This window comes from Strigops habroptila, chromosome 3, assembly GCF_004027225.2.
Source record: "Strigops habroptila isolate Jane chromosome 3, bStrHab1.2.pri, whole genome shotgun sequence".
Taxonomy (NCBI): Eukaryota; Metazoa; Chordata; class Aves; order Psittaciformes; family Psittacidae; genus Strigops; species Strigops habroptila.
In genome coordinates this window covers 726,102-745,919 of record NC_044279.2, presented here as the reverse complement: position 1 = coordinate 745,919, position 19,818 = coordinate 726,102, and the positions used below count along the sequence as shown (strand labels likewise).

At 50.6% G+C, this 19,818-nt stretch overlaps 1 protein-coding gene across 7 annotated transcripts in view; it reads left to right on the top strand.

Moving 5' to 3' along the window:
* The first annotated feature begins 3,446 nt into the window (after window positions 1-3,446).
* Window positions 3,447-19,818, top strand: part of PPP6R2 (protein phosphatase 6 regulatory subunit 2) — a 98,885-nt gene continuing 82,513 nt past the window's right edge. For 4 of the 7 annotated variants that reach the window (XR_003989474.1, XM_030472107.1, XM_030472109.1 and 1 more), the window contains exons 1-2: window positions 3,447-3,642; window positions 9,198-9,275. The gene's annotated coding sequence lies outside the window, so the exon portion shown is untranslated. The remainder of the gene's footprint in view (window positions 3,643-9,197; window positions 9,276-19,818) is intronic. The other 3 variants (XM_030472106.1, XM_030472105.1, XM_030472104.1) reach the window with 2 other exon arrangements.

Here is a 19,818-nt window from a genome sequence, read left to right as displayed (position 1 = left end):
GGGTCTCACCAGAGCAGAGCAGAGGGTTCCACAAGACATCTTTGGCACAGCACCATGGCACCCAGGCTCTGCTGCTTCATCTCTCTCCAAGGCAAGGAGAGCTGCGGCCACTGGCCAGGACAGGGGCTCTGTCCCAGCTCTTGAGTTACTGTTAATTTAAGCAACACTGGCACGGTTGTATCTTGCTCCTTCCTTCTGTTCATTCTGTGTGATATGTGGGGAAACCGGGTGACAGAACCCACCATGGGAACAGCAAAGCTGATTTTAACTTATAGGCATGAGGATTTCAAAGTCAAGTCATGGTTTTGTAACCTATTCAGTACAAAATGGTAAAACTCCTTAGGAACTTCACTACGAAACTGTGAAAGGGGCAGTCATGGTCTGAATTAAGGGGGTTGGAGAAGATGCTCTTCAGAGGTCCCTTCCAACTCTAATGATTCTGTGATTCTGTGTGACTGCCTCTTTTTAGCTGTATTAGAAACTAAATAATCATAAGATCATTCCAGATGCATGTTTTTTAGGACCTTGAATGTAGACAGCATGAATTTCAATAAACAATTGCTCTGGAAATGCTGAAACATTTGGAGGAAGGACACTGAATGATCAGCTTCTTCCAGTTCAAGAAAGCTGAAGCATGGTGAGAGGACAATAACATGATAAGATTTCTCATTACTTACATCCCATGTGGATTTTAACATCAGCAGAGGATGTCAAACCCAAAATTACTGTATTTTCCTTTGTGCACAAGGAGGCAAGTGCTGAGTTTTCTATCTGTTTGAACAGGAAAGAGGTCGTACCTGCACTCGGCATCTGCATGTCAGCACGAGCAGCCACAGAGGAGGCTGATGGTTTGCTCACAGTAGAATGTAGCTGCCCTTGTAAAACAACAGGGTCTTGGACCCGCAGGGTATTTCCCTACTTAAGGAGCTCTCCCTATTCTTGTACCTGCCTGTGTCCTGGCTGGGAGAGCTGAGCTGGCAGCCCCAGCCCGTGTCTGCTGCCAAGCCCAGAGTTCAGCTGCATTTTAGTGTGTTCACAGGGCTGGAGGAGAGCAGAAGGAAGTTGTTCCAAGATTGGTATCCTAGAAATCATAGAATCCCAGACTGGTTTGTGTTGGAAGGGACCTCAGAGCTCCTCCAGTCCCAACCCCTGCCATGGGCAGGGACACCTTCCACCAGAGCAGGTTGCTCCAAGCCCCTGTGTCCAACCTGGCCTTGAACACTGCCAGGGATGGGGCAGCCACAGCTTCTCTGGGCACCCTGTGCCAGCGCCTCAGCACCCTCCCAGGGAAGAGCTTCTGCCTCAGAGCTCATCTCAATCTCCCCTCTGGCAGGACCCCCAAGTCCTCCTCAGGCTGCTCCATCCAGTCTCCCCCAGCCTGTGTCTGTGCTGGGGATTGCCCTGACCCAGGGGCGGGACCTTGCACTTGGCCTTGTTGAACTCCATGAGGTTCACATGGTCCCACCTCTCCAGCCTGTCCAGCTCCCTCTGGATCCCATCCCTTCCCTCCAGTGTGCCACTGCACCACACAGCTTGTGACAAACTTGCTGAGGGTGCTTAATCCCACTCATCCCAAATCAGCTGGAGGTGACAGTGCCCACAGCCTCGGCCATCCTGTGTGACATGGGAGATGAATGCACTCTGGGGATGGCTGGAAGACTTGGGAATTTGCTTTGATAGCCATCATTGTGTCCCCAGAAGCCACAACAAGCCACAGGAAATGCTTTATAAACTCATTGCCCTCCAACAGACAAAACAGAGAAATGAAACTCCTGAGGTTGTGCTATTTTTTTCCTTATTAATGGCCAACAGTGTGTTAATTACCACACTGGGTCTGTATAAACTCTTGGAGCTGTTGCCTTCAAGCCCTCCTGCTAGAGAACCAGGCATAAATCAGTAATTTTACCCATTTAGTTGGTGGCATTTCTGTAGCAAAGTCCCCAGCCCTGTGCTGCAAACAGGGCACTATAAACTTGTTTAGTTTTCTCATGCCTTGCTGGCAAACCCCATGTTTTCCTGGGTTTCCATCCCACCCACTGGCACACCATGGCTCTTCCACAGCAGGTCTGTCCACAGGTCCTGAGGCAGACACAGACGTGTTAAACTTTAACCATGTGTATTAACATTTGCAGTGTCAAGGCCCAAAAAAGACTGGCAAAGAGGATGAGATGTGGTAGATCTCCCAGCAGGAATTCGCTTTGGAATTAGGGTACGAATCGGGGCAGTTCCTGTTGGGTTCCGCTGCGACGCTGGCACTTTGGAAGCTGTTTATCTACATAAGAAGGCAAATCCAGGCGCAAGAACGCTGAAATCTGCTTCACCCAGCGAGCAGCGTGAACAAGAGGTAGTTTTTCCGTCAGTGCTGTCTGCTGCTGCTGCTTGGGTCATCCCTTTCCCCCTTTTTCCCCTCTTTTCTGCACCACAGTGGTTGGGTTCCCCCATTCCTTCCCCCAGCCCCAGCTCAGCTCTCCCCATTCCTCCTGGGATCTGGAAAGGCTGGATCGATGGGCTGAGGGCAATGGGATGAGGTTCAACGAGGCAAAGTGCTGGGTCCTGCACTTGGGTCACAACAACCCCCTGCAACACTCCAGGCTTGGGGCAGAGTGGCTGGAAACTGCTCATGGAAAAGGAGCTGGGGGTGCTGATTGACGGAGCTGAACACGAGCAGCTTGTGCCCAGGCAGCCGAGAGGCCACCAGCATCCTGGCCTGGCTCAGCACCAGTGTGGCAGCAGGGCCAGGGCAGGGACTGTCCCCCTGTGCTGGGCACTGGTGAGGCTGCACCTCGAATCCTGGGTCAGTTCTGGGCCCCTCACTGCAAGAGAGACATTGAGGTGCTGGAGCGGGGCCAGAGAAGGGCACCGGAGCTGGTGCAGGGCCTGGAGCACAAGTGTGATGAGGAACGGCTGAGGGACCTGGGGGGGTTTAGTCTGGAGAAGAGAAGGCTCAGGGGGGACCTTCTCGCTCTCTGCAACTGCCTGACAGGAGGATGGAGCCAGGAGGGGGCTGGTCTCTGCTCCCAAGGAACAAGGGATGGGACAAGAGGAAACGGCCTCAAGCTGCCCCAGGGCAGGTTTAGATGGAGCTGAGGAACAATTCCTTCCCCAAAGGGTGCTCAGGCATTGGAACAGGCTGCCCAGGGCAGGGCTGGAGTCACCGTCCCTGCAAGTGTTCACACCCCGTGTAGCCGAGGCCTCAGTGCCACGGGTTAGTGGTGGCCTGGGCAGTGCTGGGGGCGGTTGGACTGGGTGAGCTCGAAGCTCTTTCCCAGCCCGGTTTGCTCCATGACTCCACACATCCACAGCTCCCGGCTGCACCGCCCCGAGCCCTCAGCCATGGCCCCGCCCCGGGAGCCCGAGGCCCCGCCCCTCGGCTGGCCCCGCCCACGGCCCCGTTCTGGTCCCGCCCCCCCAGCACCGCCCTCCCGCCCCCCCCCCGCGCGGCGCTGGGCAGCAGCGGGGCCGCCGCCATTTTGGAGGCAGCCGGAGCGCCCGCCCGCCGCTCGCCGCCCGCTGTCAGCGCAGCCCCGGCCGCGGCGCCCGCCTCGGACGCGGCCCATGCCCGCCGGGCCGCCGGCCCTCGCAGCCAGGCAGCGCCACAGCGGCCTCGCCGCGGGGTGGAGGGCAGGCCCGGACCCCCAGCAGGTGAGACCCGCGGCCGGGCCCGCTTGTCAGCGCGCCCGCCCCTCCGCCGACACCTGCCGCGCGCCGGGGGCCGGGGCCTGCCGGGGGCCGCGGCTGGCGCCCCGCCGAGCGCCGCTTCCGCCTGGCTGCGCCGGGCCGGGGCGCTGGGCCCCGCGGGCCGCGGAGGCGGTGCGCGGCCTGCCGCCCGCCGGCCCCTGCCCCCCGCCGCCGCCGCTCCGGCCTCCTCGGCTGCAGCGACGCGGGCCGGGCCGCCGGGAGCAGCGGTCACCGGCCCCCAGCGCTGCCCCCGGGTTGGTTTGCAGTGGTTCTAGGGGGGGTTAAGCAGCCCGAGGCCGCGGCGGTGCTGGCTGCGCCGCCCTCCTGCACCCTCATCGCGGAGCTCCCTGGTTCAGCCCGTGCCCTCGGCCGTGCCCCAGTCCCCCCGTGTCATTTCACGCCGTGGCTGGGTTAGATCGGGGTGTCTGCGCCTGCCAGAGCCTGGTTTTTCCGTTTTGCGTTGTGGGGTGTTGACCCGGCGGGGCCGCAGGGGTCCGGGTGCTCTGACACCCACCGAGCCCGTGCTCAGGGGCTGGGGCGGTGGGAGAGGCGGCGGTGGCAGGGCTGGAGGTGGCGGTCAGCCCCCTGGCACCCACTGCTGTGGGGCGAGCAGGGCCTGGACGCCGAGTGAGGGACCCCCGCGGCTTCCGTGTGCCGTCTGTGAAAGTAAATGTCACTGTGGTGGTGGTGGTAACGTCCAGACGCTGGGGTAGGAGTGGAACCAGGAACGGAATGGCTCCAACACGGAATCTTGCAGAAAGGTGACAAGATGAGGCTGATGAGGGCTCCCTTCCGAAGGTGAAGGCCTTGTTTGCACTAGTTAAACAACCAAAACAACTAGGAAGTGAGAAAGAGAAACTGAGGGAACTCAGAGGGACCTGGGGTATTTTCATCACTTGATCTCCCACTTAAACATTAATATTTTAAAGCCCGAAGCTTGATTTCGTAATATAGTTTTATTTTCTCCCTTAAAAACCAAAGGAGAAAGTTGTGATTCCAGTCCTGTGCAGAGCTGCGTGTTTGGAGCCAAGCATGGCATCACTTACTAGCAGGTTTTTGTTCTAAAGCACTGTTTGAAGGCTAATGGGAGAGTAAACCTTGATGATTTCTCTTATTACTCTGACACTTGAAAGCAAACAGTCTGCCAAAATACCTCGGTGGTAAAAAAACTGTGGTGGATGGTAGTATAGCAATTGCCATAGCAACCAGTGGTGATATCATGGTAAGCAAAGTTACATTTTGGAACGTGCCATAGGAACACATAACATTTGGGCTGGTTTGAGTGATACCAATGAATATTTGCCCAGGAGGAGGTGACTGAGGGCTGGATAAGAACAAAATGGTTTGAAATGGAAGGGTTTGGGTTTGGTGTCTTCGATATGCAGATGTTCCTGGTGACTTTTACGCTCGCTTTGTGTTATGTTGCCAGCCCAGGGTCCTGGACAAGATCCTGTCTAGAAATCAAGGAAAACGCGTGGCATTGCAGCAGCTTTCTGGGAAGAGCTCGCTCTGTAGCAGGCTGGTGTCACACAGGGGGTGCAGAAAGCAGCACTGAGGCTTCGGGAGGTTCCTGCAAACCTCAGCCTGGACGCTGAGTGTTTGTTCTGGGATGGCAGGGAAGCATCCTCCTTCCCAACCTGGTGGTGGAGGAGGGACCGGCTGCACTGCCGAGTTCATAGCTCAGAAATTGGAGACTGTCAAAATGAATAACAAGAGAAAACTCTCTTCAAGAGCTCATGTTTGGGTGGTTTATTTCCTAGGAGGAAGCATCCTCAGTCCATGGGCTTAAATCACTTAGGAAGCTGCTGGCTGCTGTCATGAGTGGTGTTGCCTGTTCTGCAGTGGGGAAGGCAGGAACTCTTGCAGCCCCCCTTCTTCAGAGGGGTGCCAGTGGGGCTCCCCCACCCCAACTCACCATTTATTTGCTGGTTGGGCCGGGGTTCAGCCAGTGGGAATTACATTCTCGCTGTCCCCAGATAGTGTGATCCCGAGCTGGAAGGAGGAATCCTTTAGTTATTCTTCACCTCTTCCGCAGGGAGGTTAGCCCCAGTGTGGCTCATTGTGTTTTCCATGCTTGGTGGAAGGAACACTTCATTCATGCTGTGCCCTGAGTTCTGTTCCTGTCAGCTAAGGTGGTGAAGGGAAACCAAGTGTTTTCTACCTTAGACGCAGGAGAACATCAGACAGGGGAGGTTGATCACGGAAAGGTGTGTTTGAGCAGAGCTTGGGGCGGGGGAACGGGGACATGAGCTTTGCTACTCTGTGTCTCTGATAATGAGGTGTGCAGAAGTGCAAGTGTAAAAGCTGTAGATTATGTGTTAAGGAAAATGACTTCACAGACATCATCAAGCACTATGTTTCCTTAACACAGTGGCTTGGAGTCTGAAGTGTTAGTGCCTGAAGCAATAGCTGGAACGCTGTAATCAGCTCAGCCATAAAAATGGGCGAACTGGAATGCCAAGAAATAGAAGAGTATCTCATTAGAGTAAATGTTTCTGTAACAATAGTAGAATGACAAGAATAACTGGGAAGCTTGGGTGTAAATGGTGAGGAGAAGCGGATGAGGTCAGTGAGTTGAGAGCAGGAGCTTGACACAACTTCTGACGACTTGATAGGGAGGAATACTTGTGGGAGGTCGTGTTTTGTTAGATGCAAATGATTGAGAAGCTGATTGAGAAGAGCAGAGTTGAGAGACTCTATTCATGAGTGATGTCAGCTCTCCATGTGAGCAGAGACAAGGAGCACAGCTCAGAGCAGCAGTCTCTTACTCCTGGCCCTGTTTATAGGGTACCACAGCTCTGTTCTTCATTAGGCTTCACAGGCCGGGGAATCGCTTTGACTGTTCCCTCCTTCTCACCAAAGATCTACACGTCAGTGGGTTTATAGAAGGATCAGGGCAAAAAATGTGGCCTCTGTGTGACCAATAGTAGCAACAAAGGCACTTAAGTGTCTTCCTTGATTCAATATTATTAGAAGCAAAAGTATGTTGTCTTTTCTAGGGCGCTTGTTTCTTTAATTGCGCTTTTCTCCTTCCCTCGCGGTGGCTGTATCCCTCCCGCCAGCCTCCTCCCCCCGTGTGCACTTCTCTGCTCCTTGTTTTGATCTGCCAAAGCAGTCAGCAGTGCAATAACCAATATTGACATTATTATTACATGCCTGGGCTATTTTTACCTGTGTGTTAGCTCTGCTATGAGGGGACATGCGGGCAGATAAATATTAGTTATCTGGGGAGGCAAAGCTTTTGTAGCCAAGGTTAAAAATCTCAGCCTGAAAAGCCCAGGTTTTGGTGGAATTTGAATGCCACACACATCATAAAGATGGTGTTTGCATCAGGTCAGTTTGACATCCCTGCCTGAATTAACAGTGACGTTCTATCTTCCTGCTTATTAGTGCCATTTAGGCCGCGATAAAGCTGAGACACTGCGAGTGTGACGATGCCAAACAGAGCGATGCCTAAAGCCCAGCTCACATTGTCATCTTTGGCAGGGTCACTTCAAAGCAAACACCGTGTGGCACTGAGCCTTGGAAAGGGGGTGTCAGCAAAGCGGGGGGAGCTGGCCTGGGAGAGCGGCGTGTCAGGAGGAGGAAGTTGAAATCCTTACCCCGAGCATGGCAGCGCTGCAGCTGCTGAGCTGTGGCCGTGCTGCTGCCCGTGTCCCTCTTGCTTCCTCCGTGCCTACCTGTGTCCTCAGGCTGTGCGGCAGTCCCCAGTCCTCTGGGTCAGCGGGTGGCACCCTGCAGTGGTGCCTCTGCATGTCACAGCGTTGCAAGTACCCAGTTCCTTCAATGCCCTGTGCTTCAGGACAGTCTTATCTGGACAGGAGGGGAAACGGAAGGCACAAGAAAACAACATTATAGTTCAATGGCAAAGTTCACCAAGTGATTTGAGGCAGGCAGAGCTGGGAGCTGTGTCCCTGCCTGGGCGCACCAGGAAACTTTGACCAGCTTTTGTTTCGGGAGGTGGCACGGCAGGTGAGCTGCAGGGTTGGCAGAGAAAGCTCCAAACATATCCATTCCTTGAGCTGAGGGTTTGTGCTCGGCTGGCGGCTGGCCCTGCTCTCCTTCCCAGTGTGCCCAGTCTGCACTCTGCTGCTTTGGGAGCGCTGTGGCCTGCAGTGACACTGATAACTGTTCAGTCACTTTGATTCTGATTTTGTTTGGCACAATTAGGAGCAATAGCAGCAGAGCAGAGGCTGGCACTGCCTACTGGGAGAGACACAAAGAAATGCAGAGCCTGCAGGAGTGGAGATGGTCTTTTTTGCTGCAACCTACAGGAAGGAAGAAGGAAATAGAGCACGAGATAGTTCAGTTTCAGTTTTGTCTTTGATTTTTCTATGGTAGACTTAATTTTGTTGGCTGAGAAAGTGCTTGATGGGTATGGCTTGATATTTTGTGATCAGCAACTCAGATTCTCCTCTGCGTAGCAATTTCTTCCTTTCTTTGCATTCCTCATCATCTTACAAAACCTACAGATTGTTTCAGCTCCTTACTTTGATGTGCAGAGGGGTGGGATGAGAAAGTTGTGTTTCTATAGCTGTTGACTTCATTTTCTTCCTTCAGAGGATCCTCTGCTCTGCCTTTTAATATCATTCTTTTTTGCTAAGATGGTAAAATGGATTTATCCTTTCTCTAAGAAGGAAAACTGAGACTGTAAACTAACAGGTAGGAAAGTGTATTTCCTCTCCCTGAGCCCAAGGAGTGAGGGTGCAGCTCCACAGTGGGAGCTGTGGGCCAGAGTCCAGGTTGCCATGTGTTGGCGTTGGCACCAGTGTGGCACAGCACCCCGGGGAGCCCTGCGTGCAGGGAGGAGTTTTCGGCTGGATCAGCTCCCTCAACCAGCTCGATGTGTAGTTGCATAAACTGTGCTGACACAAGGGAGGACCCAGGGAGGAGAAGAGGAGAAGGAGCCGGTCTCTCGCCCTCTGCATTTACATAGGGTGTGGTGTGATTTAGTTCACCTCAGTTTGCTGTGGTGCGGCTTGTTCCTGCTCTGTCCCTCGGTGTTAGTGCTGGTCCCATCCTACCAGGGAGCCGGGCTGTCACCAGGCTTCCTTCCCCCCCCGCTCTTTTCCTGCTGGTTTGGTTTGAAATACGAAGGCGTTGGGAATGGTGGGGCTTCAGCAGTGTTGATGTTGACAAAAACCCTGATTCCGTGTTGGATTAGATCAAACTAAGCCTAGTAAATAGAATATCCAGGTCATCCTGCGAGCCCCAGGACCTCAGCTCCTGAGCCAGAGTACCCGATTAATGCTCAGCAGATGCTCAATCAGCACTCTGTTTAACGAATTGGGATGCATAAATGATGGATTTCAGCTCGGTTCTGTTGCATGTTAGCCTTCTCTAATACACAAGATGGCTTTTCTTAGTGCTCAGTTGGTTTTTATGCTTCTCCGTTCTCCCAGCCCTTTATATATTACTTGTTAACATTACACTGCCCATGGTATAGCCTAAATTTACCTTTTTTATTTTCTTCCATGACTTTCTAAGCCTTTTTCCCCCCTCCCAACATTGTGTTTCAGACTCTGCCTTCGCTTTCAAGGGGCTGGAGACCTCTGACCGAAGTTCACACATCTGTGATGTAAATGCCTACTTCTGAGGTAACATTTAGGATTCCTTTTTAGTCAATGGAGAGACACAGATGCTTATTTCCTTTTCATGCACAAGTCTAAAATAGAGCTGAGTTTTGCTGTAGAAGTGCTCGTTTCTCTGCTCCTGCAAAGGGAGTGTGGGTGACTAATTCACATTAGTCATCCATAGTATAAATATCTACACGTTCAGTGAGACAGATCCTATTGCAGAAGACCCAACTTGCTGGGCAGAGGTTCTGGTGGGGACCTCCTCATCTCAGTGAGGTGCCTTCTCGCCTTTAATGGACTGAGGTGAATGAGCCATTGGGTATGTTTTGGAATGTGCTGTGCCCTTGCTCTGCTTGGTGAATCTTCTTCCTCTTTCGTAGCTGACGCTAAGTTTGACGCTGAAAGCAGTGTCTATAAATAATGCAGAATCATATAGTTATCTTCACTATAAAATCCTTCCCTGTGAGGGTGCTGAGGCGCTGGCACAGGGTGCCCAGAGAAGCTGTGGCTGCCCCATCCCTGGCAGTGTTCAAGGCCAGGTTGGACACAGGGGCTTGGAGCAACCTGCTCTAGTGGAAGGTGTCCCTGCCCGGGGCAGGGGTTGGAGCTGGAGGAGCTTTAGAGTTCCTTCCCACCCAAACCATTCCCTGATTTAAGACCAATGCAATAAAACAAGTATAAGCTTTTATAACACACATGACCAGCACGGCTGATTTTCTGGATTCTGGGTTGTCCATCTACTAGCCACGTACGTTGTGATCATCTGCCTCATTTGGGTCATAAACAAGGAGTAAGCTCTGTAGGTGTGGAAGACAAGATTTCTCCATGTTTCTTCAGCACTTAATACGAAGAGGACCCTCTGAAAGCTGAAAAGAGCTTACCACTGCTTTAGTAAATGTAAATGCTGATTATTTTTCTTTCCCTGTACTTTCTCTAAAGCCTGATCATGACCAGTCTGGAGGCTGCTGCACGTGGCTGAGTTTTGGGAAGGCTCAAATATGAAATAGCAGAGGAGTTTACAAAAATAAGAAGGGGCTTGAGGATGCCAAACTTTGCAGAAAGGCACGTTATGTTTGAGGGATGCAGTGCCAGGAATAAATGCATATTGGCTTTCAGTGGTGTTACACTGTACCCACTGCTTCCTCTTACAAAATAGGCAGCTAATTTCATTACTTCTCTTTTTCCTCTTGCTTCTGACATCTTTGTTCTTAACTCACTGCAGTCCCCCTAAAATACCTGTTACAAGTAGTAGTTGTTAATACCTGTAGTGCTTTCAGAGTGGCAGCTCTCACCCAGTGTGTCTGTGGTCTCCCTGGTCCTATTTTCCCCCTCCACTTTCAGTAGCAGCGCTGCTGAAGAGCACTGTGTGATAAACCTCACTGCTTTGACTTCGTTCTTCAGTGAATTGCAGTGAGTTTGTAAGTGTTGCTTTATAAAATACCTGGAAGAAAATGTTGGAATGAAGTGGTGCTGTTCCCAAGAACTGTTGTAATTAGTGAGTAGAATATCCAAGTCATCCTCAGGGTGTCAGAGCCTCAGCTCCTGAGCTCACTGTAACTGTTCTAAGTAGTCTTAGAAAGAGAAGAGCAAGTGAGAATGTTCAGCGTATGCTTGGGGTTTGGGAGTATACTTGAGTTTGTACAAGGAACGGTGAAGTGAAACTGAATCACCTCATGTCACAGTGGACATTTGCCACGTGAGGACAATATTGTTGCGCAACCATTGTTGTCAGAGCTGGTGGACTGTGCCCTGGTCATGAATAAATTATTTTGGGAAAAGCAGAAACTTCACCAGATCAATGACAAACAAACAGCAGAGCTCATGTCAGCAGAAAGAGGAGGATCTCAAAGGCCCTTGATGGAAAGGAACAGCCTTCCACTGACCTACATGCTGAAGTTCAACACAGCCAAGTGCAAGGTCCTGCACATGGGTCAGGGCAATCCCCAACACAACCACAGGCTGAGAGAGACTGGATGGAGCAGCCTGAGGAGAAGGACTTGGGGCGTTGGTTAACAAGAAGCTCCCCATGACCCGGCTTCAGTGTGTGCTTGAGCCCAGAACCCCCCGTGTGCTGGGCTGCACCCCCAGAGCGTGAGCAGCAGCTCAGGGAGGGGATCCTGCCCCTCTGCTGCGCTCTGGGGAGACCTTAGAGCTGCTCCAGTGCCTAAAGGGGCTCCAGGAAACCTGGAGAGGGGCTTTGGACAAGGGCCTGTAGGGACAGGCCAAGGGGAATGGCTTTAACCTGCCCGAGGGGAGATTGAGATGAGCTCTGAGGCAGAAGCTCTTCCCTGTGAGGGTGCTGAGGCGCTGGCACAGACTTTTCCCAGAGAAGCTGTGGCTGCCCCATCCCTGGCAGTGTTCAAGGCCAGGTTGGACACAGGGGCTTGGAGCAACCTGCTCTAGTGGAAGGTGTCCCTGCCTGGGTCAGGGGTTGGAGCTGGAGAAGCTTTAAGGTCCCTTCCAACACAAACCAGTCTGGGATTGTATTGTATGATTCGAAGTTGTAATACATGAATTCTTACTTGCTGGAAGGAAATCACTTCAATTCATGTATATTGGCTGCGTTAAACTCCTAACGGGGTAAGAAGAGATGGGGGAAGACCAGGCAGTGCTGATGGAATGTCAGTGAAAACTCGTCTCGGTTGGTGAAGTAATAAGCCAAAATAACATTGAAAGTACAATCATTGGAATGGATGCTGTGTCTGAAAATGGCAAAATATTATGTGTGTTGGTGTTGAGATGATTTTGAGGTATGTGATTAAAGAAAATAGCAGAGCAGATAAAAACCACGCTGGGTAATTTGCTGTGTTTAAAAATGGAAAGGGGAAGTCTGAGGATACATGTGGAATTCCCAATGTATTTCCTGTTCTCAACTTCTGGCGGGTGTGTTACTTGTCAAGCTCGATGTCAGGGACATTCATTAGGCGAAGAATTATTGTGTTTTACCTGTTAAATAAGAGGGCAAAATGTTGTTTAGGAGTAATGCTGAACACCCCCGTAACGTGCTGTGCAGTACAGTGGTGGGACTGAGAGAATCATAGAACAGTATTGTGGAATGGTTTGGGTTGGGAGGGACCTTAAAGCTCCTCCAGTTCCACCCCCTGCCCCGGGCAGGGACACCTTCCACTAGAGCAGGTTGCTCCAAGCCCCTGTGTCCAACCTGGCCTTGAACACTGCCAGGGATGGGGCAGCCACAGCTTCTCTGGGAAAAGTCTGTGCCAGCGCCTCAGCACCCTCACAGGGAAGAGCTTCTGCCTCAGAGCTCATCTCAATCTCCTGTCTGGCAGGTTAAAGCCATTCCCCTTGTCCTGTCCCTCCAGGCCCTTGTCCAAAGCCCCTCTCCAGGTTTCTTGTCAGCCCTTTTATGCACTGGAAGGTCTTCCAAGGTCTCACTGGAGCTTACGCTCCTGAGGCTGTGCTGGTGCCGTGCTGCAGGGGGGTCTGTGGATGAGCTCTGGAGCTGGCAGGAGTCCCGGTCCATCACCTCCTGCTCAGCGCAGCACTGATGTTCCTGCTCTGCTCTCGAAACCTGAGCTGGTGCCTCTGTACAAGGCACATGTAAATGCAGCAGCTTGCTAAATGGGGGGGTGTGCATCTCTTAATGCGGTCCTTTATCTTGTTATTGAGATACAGAAGCAACAAGAGCGTTATTTAAAATGTCGTCATGGCATTTTCCAGCTGAGGAAAAGCCACATCTTGCCTCCAGGATTTGATGAAAGCAAAAGGAACTCCCATGTTTTCAAAGGATCAGTTGTCTTCTGTAATCTTTGGAGCTGAAGTCAGGTTTTACATTAACAGGAAGACATTTCACCCAAGCCACGTTGCTGGTGGGGCCCGTTGAGGTGCCTCATGCTCTTAGGGAGGTTGCGGAGGGAGCGCTTTGGGCACTGCAGAGTCCTTGTCCTTGCAGCAGCGGGGTGAATGTTCCCATTGCTTATAGGGTGCTTGGCTTGAAACTGAATTTCTGCCTTGGGAATTGTTATTCAAATAGACTTGGAGTGTTTGTATGCAAATGAATACCTTATGGTGTCTCCTTGGAATGGAGGAGTTAGTTGCAAGACCAAGCTAGCTTGAATGCAAAGTTTTAGGGCAGAGATGATCACTAAGATGATACTCAACTGATGTTGCTATGAGCATTTGAATTCTCTGAGGTATTTGTAGAGAGCAGGAGTACTTACTGATGGTCTTTTGTGCATGGTTGATGTTTATATTGGTCATAGGATGGTTTGTGTTGGAAGGGGCCTTAAAGCTCCTCCAGCTCCAGCCCCCTGCCCCAGGCAGGGACACCTTCCACTAGAGCAGGTTGCTCCAAGCCCCTGTGTCCAACCTGGCCTTGAACACTGCCAGGGATGGGGCAGCCACAGCTTCTCTGGGAAAAGTCTGTGCCAGCGCCTCAGCACCCTCACAGGGAAGAGCTTCTGCCTCAGAGCTCATCTCAGTCTCCCCTCTGGCAGGTTAAAGCCATTCCCCTTGTCCTGTCCCTCCAGGCCCTTGTCCAAAGGCCCTCTCCATAAGACACTTTATGATGAATTAAGTGTAGCCCCTAAATACAGTGTAGCTGGTGCTGTGCAGGAAGAACAGGCTGGTGGTCCATCATCATACATAAAACTTTTTTCTTCTGAAGTGTCTTAATACTTATTTTAACTGTAGAACTAAAACCCTGTGTGGACTGTGTCTATGTGATGTCCTGAAAGGTTAAGGAAATTAAAATGAGTGTTGTTTAATATCCTGTTCCGAGGCACTGGTTTGTTAGTGGTTTGGAGGATGATCTTGTGCCTCCTTTGCGTGTAGCTGGGGTGGTGGAACAGCCCAATGTCAGGATATTCTGGTTACAAACTGCAGTGTGCAAGAGGCTGAGCTGCTTTAATGTAGGTAGAGGCACAAACTCACTTGTGAAGCTTTGAACTGTGTAAAGGACCAGGAAAGGAAGGCAAGCAGTTAGCGTTCTTGCTCATTTGAGGATCTCATGGTACTGATAAAATAGGTGTATCTGAAACTACAGCTCTTGATCTGCAGCTGAAGTGCATCAGGAAGCCTTAGGTTGCAGATCTGCTGCTTTGCTCTTTAATAGTCTGAGCAGAATGATGTCTCTTTGCTAATATTGCCTTATTCTGGGTGTACAGCAAAGAATAAAGTATCCAGGGTCCATACATGGATGTGGTAAATGACTTTGAGCAACTGGGTTTGCTGCAAATGCTGCTTGTGTGCCCCAGTAAATACCAGCATCTACTTCTGAGATAACAGTTTAATACTAATGATTTCTGGAGGGCTTAACTATGGTGAGGCAGGAAAAATGGAATCTGTGGCTTAAACAACGTGTAGTAAACAGCCCAAGTGGCATCAAAGTCTTGTTTACTACTGTGAGCAGTGCAAGTGAAGGAGGAGTGGAGTGTCCGAGCAGTCCTGCAAGACATGTAAAGCAGCACTTAACCCACCACCCCCCCAGGACTTAGTTTTGCTTGTTTAATAGTGGTTGTGTGTTAGCTCCTTAATACCCAAATCAAGTTGGAAGCCTTACATTGAAAGGTTACTCTGCAAAGGGAAGCACAGAGCTTCCTGCTGATGACAGCTTCCAGGGGGAAGCAACTCCAGACCTTCCGGAATGGAGGGAGGAGGAATTTAATCGTGAAGAATTTGACTATTAATATTGTTAAATTACCAGTGATTGAGTGAAATACAGGTTATGAACCTGGAGATAACTACACCCTCATAGATAAGGTGGAGCTGGTAGGTTGGGGAGCTGAACTCCCTGGTGTGTGATTAGCTCCACATGCTTTTGACTAACCTGGGGGAAAAAGAAGACCTTTTTTCATGGAATCATGGAATGGTTTGTGTTGGAAGGGACCTCAAAGCTCACCCAGTTCCAACCCCCTGTCACGCGCAGGGACACCTTCCACTAGAGCAGGTTGCTCCAAGCCCCTGTGTCCAACCTGGCCTTGAACCCTGCCAGGGCTGGGGCAGTTTTGTGCCATTCGCGGTGTTTGGTGTGTGTTCCTGGCTGGGTTTTCCCTGCAGTTTTTGAAGTTTCCTCAGTGTCTGGGTGTGTTGAATTTAATTAAAAAAGGAACATTTACATGAAGAAGCTGTGCAAATTCTGTCCTTAGCATGGGGTAGGGCATCAATTAGAGGGCTGTGTAACGAGATACTGGATGAGGTTAAAGCTGATCATCAAAACAAAGTACTTCTTGATATCATCTCTTTATTAGGGAGCTTCAGAAGCAGGGAATAATTAGAAGGAGCTCTTAATTCCGTGTGCGTATTTGTACAACAGACAGCCCTTCATAACTTATTTGCCTGCAGCAGTTTAGTATTAAAAGAAGAAAACCCAACACAACCCCTTGCTGTGCTGGGGAACCAGACTCCTGCAGCTCTTGTGATTCACTGCTTGTGTCCAAGGAATCGTAGATCACAGAATCATGGAATGGTTTGGGTTGGAAGGGACCTTAATCCAGCTCTGTACACTCAGGCACAGTTACACTTCCCAACGTGGAGAGACCCGTGCCACATGCAGCAGTGCCACAATGCACCCCACGGGCAGCCCACAGCTGCCAACTCCTGCTCCATCTGCTGTGGCACCAGCTCCCCAGAACCTCCTCTTCGCAGCGCTCTGCACAGCATTCTCCTGCCACACTGTTCAGTCTCCCTGTCCCCCATCACCAGAAAACAGCAGGGGACAACCCGTGTCCCAAAGCCACCCTTCAGAAACAGTGTGCAACCCCACAGGGCACCCGTGCTGTGGAGACCCCCATGTTGCTCCATGGCCACAGCAAATACATGGAGAAGAAGGTGGAAACACTGAAGAAAGGGTTCTGTTCATCTTCAAATGTTACCGTGTAACTGAGGATGTGTTTCAGCTCCCCAGGAGCTTGCTTAGCCCAAGCAGTTGGTTGGAAAGCACTGACATATGCTTATAATTCTCAGATAAAATTTATTCTTAACCAAAAGAATGTTTCACCAGTTCACCAAGAGCCTCCTTTTGTTCTCCTGAGCCAGTGACATGAGTCACTGACAAACAGAAGAGATAGGCCAGGTTGGACACAGGGGCTTGGAGCAACCTGCTCTAGTGGAAGGTGTCCCTGCCCGTGGCAGGGGGTTGGAACTGGAGGAGCTTTAAGCTCCCTTCCAACCAAACCCAATTCTATGAATCTGAAAATGCCGTTAATAAAGTGTATTTTGGCCTCTGCTTAGTTGGTATCATGGGGTAAAAATTTCACTTGGGAGATGTGACACTTCTCCTTGTTCAGGAGGTATTCACCTGCGTTTGGCAGGGCGATAACTGTCCTTTCCTTTATGAAGTAGCTGAGCTTGGAGGGCAGGAGCAGATGCTGGCACTGGAGCTCAGGGGTGCAGGCCCTGGAGGAGGTGGTTCCACTCCAGAAGACCTTGAGGAGCCATGCTGCCATCCAGCCAGAGCTTCCTGGCTGCCTGCTCTGCAAGTGGCCTGCAGGCAAAGCACGCTTGAGCTTTCGTTCTGTTTTTCCCCAGAGATGCATCCTTCACCTGTGTAAAACAACAGCTCTGATTGTTCGCCTCTGAGTTATGAGACTTCGAGGGGGTGGAAGGAAGAGAAAGTAATAAGTTTATCATTATTTTTAGTGCCTTTTTTTTCCTGTTACTGGGGCTGAAACATGGTGTAAGACATTAGTTTTCACAGGTTTTGAGTATTTAAAGGTCTAGTGGAAGGTGTCCCTGCCCATGGCAGGGGCTTGGGGCTGGATGAGCTTTAAGGTCCCTTCCAACCCAAACCAGTCTGAGGTTCTGTGATTTGAGTTATCTAAATGCTAAGATAACAGCTAACGACAAAGCTGCCGAGTACAACAGAGACAATGTATAATTTTGTGTGCTCAGGTGTAGGAGGGAATAAAGGTTATAATTCATTTCTGTGTTTTATGTTCTGGAGACTTTGATGTGTAGCTCTGCAGTCAGAGCTCGGCTGAAATTGTGATCATGGTTGGTTGTTGCCCAGTGGATTGTAGAATCTTGGAATGGTTTGGGTTGGAAGGGACCTTAAAGATCCCCTATAAGGAACTTCTGCCTAAAAGCTCACCTCAATCTCCCCTCGGGCAGGTTAAAGCCATTCCCCTTGGCCTGTCCCTCCAGGCCCTTGTCCAAAGCCCCTCTCCAGGTTTCCTGGAGCCCCTTTAGGCCCTGGAGCTGCTCTAAGGTCTCCCCTTCAGGAGCCTTCTCTTCTCCAGGCTGCCCCAGCCCAGCTCTCTCAGCCTGGCTCCAGAGCAGAGCTGCTCCAGCCCTCGCAGCAGCTCCGGGGCCTCCTCTGGCCTCGCCCCACGTCCCTCTTGTGTTGGGATGTCTGTGCTGAAGGTGGGGGTTGGATGGTTGCTGGAACCATCTGAGCACTCCAGTCTATCCTGCTTTGCCTTTTATTCAGAGGTTACAGAAAAGAATCAAACAATGAGTGAGGGAACAAAGGGAATCGTGATGAATGAGAATGTATGTATGTAAAATCCTGATGCTAAAATAGTTGTTTTATTCATGTCCTTCAACTTCTAAAGGTGTCCTGAAATTGCAGTGACGCCTCTTGCAGAGTTTGGTAGAGAACCCTTCATAGGTAATGTCCCTTGGCTTTATTTTATATGTGTGTATATATATATTTATTATATCTTATTCCCTTGGCCCAGTTGAAGCTGTGGCTGCCCCATCCCTGGCAGTGTTCAAGGCCAGGTTGGACACAGGGGCTTGGAGCAACCTGCTCTAGTGGAAGGTGTCCCTGCCCGTGGCAGGGGCTGGAGCTGGAGGAGCTTTAAGGTCCCTGCAACCCAAACCATTCTGTGATATGAATCTATGATTTTCACTAAACTGTTTCGAGTGAGGATGGGCTCATTGCATGATCTTAACTTGAGAGCAGAGGAGGCTGGTCTGGGCTCATTCAGACTGCTGCATTAAGGACAGTTGTGTATTTCATCTTAGTTCCTTAACTTACTGCAGCTATTGCTTGTAAAACTGTGTTCTTACACTTAAGGGCTACTTGAGTTTGCATTGTGAACTGCTGGTTGTTGCAGAGGCTGTAACCCACACCTTGGTCCTGGTTTTCTCCAGACTTTGTGCTTAGTCTTTCACTGTAGCGTTAAGCTTCAGTTTTAGTGTGGCACTATGGTGGAAAGAGATTTCCCTATATGTTTGATATTGGGAGATGAAGGCTCTGTCTACCTGCAGAAGACAGATTTGCATCCTGCTTATTTCACTCTTATGCTTTGGATTTGTTGCTTTCAGGAGACCCTACTTAAAGCAATGCCTCCCCATGTTGACTTTCCTCATGAAAGCACGTGGAACACGTCAGATAACGCTCCATAATGTCTATTTTTGTTGTTGTTGGGTTGATTTGACACCTTTTTGCTTGGGGAGGGACTGACATAAAGACTTGGCTTTCAAAGGGTGTCTGCAGGTGGGTTTCTAAAGACAAAACCATCCTTTCAGGCAGGAGAGGCTCCTCTGTGATAAGGTTGAATTTTTTTACCATCAGACGTAGCTTGACTACCCAGGGCGGACACGACAGCCATTTGCATTTGGAACAATGTGTATTAGTGCAGTCAAAGTCCTTCCAAATTACAGCTTAGGTGGGCAGGAGAGAAGTAGAACGTTGGTGAAGAGGCGTTTGCACTTCCTGCCTTTACCTTTGTGTTTTTTACTTTGCCTTCTTGTGGCTCCTTGGACTGCTACTTCCCAGGAGGAGCAGAGCGGGTGGGAGGGAGATGGGTGACTGCTGAAAGGGGATTATTTCTTCTCCATGTAGGGGTGGGCTTCAGCAGCTCCAGCACTTACAGATGCAGCAGGAAATCCTCAGAACTGCTGTAGTTTGTCTGGAGAACCACAGACCTCTCGGGTGTAATCGTATAATAATATGGAAAAATCTCTCCTCTGGAGTTATAGTATTTATTTACACAGCAAACCTTTTCTCCATTGGGGTTTTGGACCATTCTTCATGCCTTGAGTGAATGTGAGAGGAATCAATACAGATCTTTGATTGAATCTTGGCTATGTTATAAGATGAATTAGGAAATTATTTGGTAGTGTTGTTTTGTCTTGGAAACAAGCACAGAGTCTGAGAGTCTGAAGTAGGATCCTGGAGAGGTTGAGAGCGAGCTCTGGAGATCTGAGTAGCCCGAGATTCTCTTCCCCTGGCAGACTGAAATGTAGGTTCTGAGCCTGCTGGTCCCAAAGGAGCGTAGGCTGCTGTAAGTCACCTCTTGCTGTATTGCGGGTGTACTTCAGTAGCCAGGCATGGGGCAGCACCCGTGGCCTGGTCACTGTTACTGATGGCGATGGGGTGATGGAGCTGGAAGGTGAGGGCAGGACAGTGGTGGGACTGGAGTTTTGGTCATGATGAACTGCAGAGGCAACAAGTGACAGCCCATAACCTCAGCCTGGAGATGGGGAATTGCAGTGGGGTTGGGAGGGCACGGGGTGGTGGGTGTGCACAGCAGCAGCATTGATCCTTCTGTAGGCTGGAAGAAGTGTAATACAGAATGTGGTGATGCAGGTATCCTGTGTCGCAGTTGTCTTCTGGCAGGTCACAGCAGTTAAATCCTCCAGAAACCACAGAGGGATG